The 5,620-nt window shown below is 40.9% G+C and overlaps 1 long non-coding RNA gene across 4 annotated transcripts in view; it reads left to right on the forward strand.

Moving 5' to 3' along the window:
- The window catches only part of LOC112138374, a 134,421-nt gene extending 129,104 nt beyond the window's left edge, over window positions 1–5,317 (forward strand). For 2 of the 4 annotated variants that reach the window (XR_004948663.1, XR_002917768.2), the window contains 2 exons: window positions 4,403–4,497; window positions 4,573–5,317. This is a non-coding gene — a long non-coding RNA (uncharacterized LOC112138374). The remainder of the gene's footprint in view (window positions 1–4,402; window positions 4,498–4,572) is intronic. The other 2 variants (XR_002917767.2, XR_002917764.2) reach the window with 1 other exon arrangement.
- The last annotated feature ends 303 nt before the right edge of the window (window positions 5,318–5,620 follow it).

Raw genomic sequence — 5,620 nt, forward strand, 5'->3', positions numbered from 1 at the left:
TCCAAATCCACAAAACACATATGGACTGGATGAGCGAACTCCCACGAACCCTCCAGCACCCTAAAGAGGGTGTAGAGCTGGTCCACTAAGATAAAAACACTTTTTTGAATCTTAAATCATTGAGCGTCCCAAGTGATTATCAATAGAAGAAAATGTTTTTATTAAAAAAAATAAATAAAAAACACATCTAAGCAAAGACAGATGTGGGCTTAACTTGTATCCACTAAAGCTGTCTCAACCCAAATTCCCTCCAGTTTCTGTCCTTCTCCTGGACCTAAAGAGCAAGATAGGAAGCATCTGACAGTTAAAGAGCTTATCTTTTCAAAACGGCTGAATCTGTCATTCAAACTATGTTTCTTTGTCTATCTGACAATTATTTCAGGCTGCAGCAGTCTTTTAGTTTCAGCATGAATTCACATGTAGATCAGGCAAATGTTTTATGCCACTGGTGCAGGAAATATGTTTCACTTTGCTGTGGTCTCAAGATCATTTTGACTTTGAATTTAAAAGGAAAAAAACGTAAAAATGGTAAACACAGAACTGATTTAGAAGTTTTTCACTCAAGTTTTTCCAAGAAACCCAGTTCCTCAAAGTTTAGTTTATTCTCCGTTATTCTTCTTGTGGCTTTTGCTTGGAATAAAAGCCTGTGGCAGGTTAACCTGCACTTGACTTTTGTGTATAGGTACCATTTTACTGACTGTAAATGTAGTCCCTATGACGAGTGTTCCAACCTACTGATTGTTTTTTGCTTGCCTGAAAATAGTTACATACTGTAGTTAAGGACATTTTCTGATACACTGAACACGTCATTTAATCTCATATTATCACATCCCTAGTCATATTACACAATTGTTATCTTTACATTAAGGCAGAAAAATCTTATTCCACCAGATATTAACTTCATTGTTCTTTTCCTTTGGGCTTCTGTATCCTCTACTCCAACAGCAGCTACCTTCTTGTCTTCATTGATTGCATCTATAATCCTCCTCTTTGGTCTTTTTTTAGACCCTTTGACTGGCAGCTCTAGACTCAGCATCCTTCTACCAATATATCCACACTGTCCTTGGTAATGTGTGTTCAAGCGATCAGTTTCAATGAAAACTCTATTTTAACTTTGACCAAAGTTTAGTCACAGATTTGGAAGTGATGTATGAAAGGCGCCAGATATCCCAACCACTTGAAAATTGATCTTGAAGTGGAAATTAATACTCACGGTTTGTGAACGGCTGAAATTATATGACACCAAGTCTTTCATGTATCTGAATAAAGCTGTGAAAGAAAACAAGATTCACACCGTTTCAACATTTCACTCCAAGTCTCTTCCAACCCTAGGTGGTGGACATGTGGTGGTAAACAAGTAGAAAAACCACAGAAGAAGATACCCCTCCCTGCCGCTCCCTGCTTGTCCAGTGCTGGTCTGGTGTGAACACCATGACCTAAATGTGAGTTCATGAACATGTTTGTTGCACAACACATCCCCGAAGTGAAAGTAGCACGCAGTCTTTGGTCCCTGTTGTTCTGGTAATCCCTGAATTCCTCAAGGGTTTATTGGAGTTCGCTCATCCAGTCCTCCCTGTGATGGGTGCTTTGCGGCTGACTGTAAATCAGATGTTGAGCTCCAGCAGGGCTCTCCTCTTTTACTGGTTTTATCTTATCAATACTCTTATTGTTGTCCATATTGTCTTGGCTCAGCAAGGAGTCGGAGGGGGATTTGGATCAGGAACTACTGGAATTCCCCCCCTGCTTTTATAGGTGATCTTGCTCTGATGGCTTCATCAAGCCATGACCTCTATGTGCATTGAGGTAATTTACAGCTTAGTGTGGCATAGATGGGATGATAATCAGCACTGCCAAGTCTGAGGACATGGTTTGTAAGGTAGTTTATCATCCCCAAGTAGGTGGGGAACTTAAATGTTGGTACCTTGTTCACGTGTGAAGTAAGATCAGAACATGAGAAGAACAGGCGAATTGGGACTACATTGGATCCGTATGATTGTTGTGCTGGTCACTGTGGTGAAAAGCTAGAAGTGAAGCTGTGAATTTACCGACCGATCTTTTTTTCAATGCTCATTTATGGTCATGAGCTTTGGGGTCATGACTAAAATCTTGAGGTCCTGGAGACGACTGGCTGAAATGAGCTTCCTCTGCCACCACATACTCATTACCCAAGTGGTTTCATGTTAACATATGGTTAAAGAACCCTTCTCGTTAAGAATTTACTTTTTGGGTATACCCAACTCTTCGGTTGCTGATGTGCTGGCTGTAGGGTTAGGCACCGAAGTTTGGTTCCAAGTAGGAACCGTTATGATTTACACGGCTTAAAGAAGCTGCTGCAAATGGTGGCGCATTCCGGTGCTTAGTTCCAGTGAAGGCTTATTTGTCTTAGGACATGCCAATCACTTCTACTCTGTTCAGTACTTTGAAGTTCTAGCCAATCCTTCTGCCTTTCCTGCAATAGTGGGCGGGCTCATATAAGTCAGCTAATGGAGCGAGCACGAGCGTAGCTCTAAAATGTCTGGCTGCATTTCATAGCAGGTCACAGAAGTTTGACAGGTCACTGCATTACTTTAGCCAATTAGAAACTCAGCTTTGGGCATGTGATGGTTTCAGTGACCCAATCAGTGGGTAAAATACTAATCCAATACGAGCATTTTGTCCTGTTGCAGCATGCCGGTTCTCTGGCTGCAGTCAGCCTCCCAGACTTCAGCGGAGCTCGCTCGCTCAATACGCCTGCAGTCAGTCGCTGCGGGAAGCAGGGACCGCGGAGCGCAGGCTGCCTGCTCAGATCTCCTAAACTGTGATATTTTTTACTTATTTTCATCGAGACCATAAAAAAGGTCCCCTATCCTATAGGTGTGCTAAAATATCGATATTGCAATATTTAGACCTGTCATTGATTCTCGATAGGTTCTCACCAAGTGTCAATCATTTTTTTTGTTTGAAGAGGCTGTAAAACTTTATATTCGTCATCCTTTGAGAGTTTCTTTTGAAGGTAGATAGCCAGACCGACTGTTGTGGGCACCAATGTGTCTGGCAGCTACTTGAACTACTCAAATTTTGTTCCGTTGTTGACAACAATTTTGCACCAAGTAGTGGCACTGCTGTTCATGTTTACCATTGTTAACACTGAATTTTACAGATAATTCCAATTCAATTGGTGTCAATGCTTTTTAAAGACATAGTGTTACTGATTTGCACGTGTCTTTTATTTGTTGCACAAAATAAGACGTACGTTGTTTATTATGAATGTTTTCAATAAATAGGGATATATGTTCCCCAAAAATATGTTTTCTATATAATGTGGGTATTTAGAGACGATTTTTACCAATTATTGTGATATTAACAATATTGTGAGCCATCTATCGTGTATCGCATCGTATCGTGAGGTACCCAGTGATTCCCTGTCCTATACTGAACGCGGTATTGGGGTTAAGATTAGGGTACCAGTGCAGTCGTGTCTTGGTACGAGGTCTGGAGGACGGGCAGGACAGATTTAATTGAAACAGCCTGCATGCCAACAACCGAAAAATTGGGTATACCCAAAAAGTCATTTTTTTACGAGGAGGGTTCTTTAACCATACGTGACAACTTGGGTAATGAGTATGTGTTGCCTCTGCAGGGTGGCTGGCCACTCTTTGGCCAAAATAGGCCAAATAGAGGTCATCCACCTGGATGAACCCCGGAGTAGAGCCGATAAGTTGAGATGGCTCCAGCATCTGCTTTGATTCCCTCTTTGACGTCTCCCCGAGGATTTATCCCACCAGTCGGAGACCCCAGGGAAGACTCAGGACATGCAGGAATACTTTTCTGAGCTGGCCTGGGAATGTTTTAGGATTCTTCAAAGGAACTGAAGTAAGCAGCCAGGGAGAGGAGAGTCTGGGCATCTGTGCTTAGACTGCTGCCCAGAGCAGACAGAGCAAAAACTAAAAGGATGGATGGATGAAGATAAAAATCTGCCACCAACTTTATTTAATGCCGACTGGAATTGTAACAATGGATGTCAACAGCTAACATAAAACTGACAAGACAAAGTGAAACATCATCTGTCAGGAAAGAAATAAAAGTCACAGTAAGACTCACTTGACATTTACTTTTATTATCATTTCACACTGATATCAGCCAAAGAACAAATGTACTTTAAATGTTCTTACAAACTCTGTAAACATTGATATGATTTATATAAACAGGAAATAAAAAGCAGTTGCAAACATATACGTTCTGATTCATCTGGGGGTATTAAATGCATGCAATGGCTTGTCTGTTCTGTCTTTTTTTTCTCATCTTATGTGAGCAGACCTCCATGACTTTTCAATAGGATGTAACAGTTTTTTGTCCAGTGGGCAAGAGTTTCTCGACTGGTTTTGAGGCCCCTTTATTTCACTCAACCTCTCTATCCCTGCAGGATATTGGCTTTTAAAGCCCTCTGAGAATTCAGCCTACCTACTGCACACACTCAGACATCAACACACATTGCTTTGTTGTGTAAGGTAGGCAAAGGTGTGTTTTTATAACCCTTTTTATTCACAAAATGACTCCTTCCCTTTTAATAATTCAATTCCACTCTACTTCCAGCGTAAAGATATCTTCCATCAGCTCCTGGCTGTTGCATCTTCGGCGCAACCAAAGTGTGTGTGACGGGGAATCTGTTTTGAAGTTATGCTTCCATTCTGAAGACCTGCTCTGACCAGCCATTTACGTCGTGGAGGTAGCTCCTCAGAGCGTGAACACAGCCAGCAAAGGGATGCATTAAGATGTTCCACATTCATGATCCATGAACTTCCCCAAAGGCAAAGTGTGTGATAAAAGAACGGCGGGAGCAGGTAAGGAAAGAGCTTGTGCAAAGCCCTGGCAGCTTTTAATGACCGCTGTGTGCAAGTTCATTTGGGACTCTGAGTCAAATTCTAGAAATGCTTGATGTGACTATTTTTAATGCATGAAAAATGATGAGATCCATATTACATCAAGGGTTCTTTGGGCTAGTGCTGTTTGCTTGTCATATTAGACAAAGACTTTCAAAAGAGCTCCATAGCTTAATGTTCTCATAAAGCCCATTTGATGTTGAAGAAGCACTGTCAGAATTCAACAGCGTGCAAGCAACCACTTTTTACTTAAAGTCTACAAAAAGCAAAGATCAAAGCATGTCTAATTTGAATAAATGAGTACTTTGTTTTCATACAGTTCATTGATGTACAGAGAGCAATTTAGAAGTCTTTGCAAAGCTGGCTGTCATTTCTTTTTGCAACGTCGATCTGAAATCAAAAACAATAAAGAACAGTGCAGTCAAACCGGCAGCTTGTTCAAACACTCAGCAGCAATATCCAGTCAGTCTCTTGTTTTTCTGACAGTTGTTTTAGTGGAGTGCTTCTGTTTGTCACTGATTTAAATCTGGTTTAAGCTTAATAACTACAGAGGCGATTTTGCTGTATCGTGGCCTTTGTTATGTTCTTCTACTGGACACATTTTTAAAAGTCCATTGACCGTATTTTCTGTCGTACCAGAGTTTTAGTCACAAGACCAAAAAATGTCTAATTAAGAAGGAGAAAACCATATAATTTGCTCTGGAGTATAAGTTGCTCTTTTGGGAGAAAAGTCTGATGTTCCAGAACAAATCTCCCATGCC

This window comes from Oryzias melastigma, linkage group LG11 (assembly GCF_002922805.2).
Source record: "Oryzias melastigma strain HK-1 linkage group LG11, ASM292280v2, whole genome shotgun sequence".
Lineage (NCBI taxonomy): Eukaryota > Metazoa > Chordata > Actinopteri > Beloniformes > Adrianichthyidae > Oryzias > Oryzias melastigma.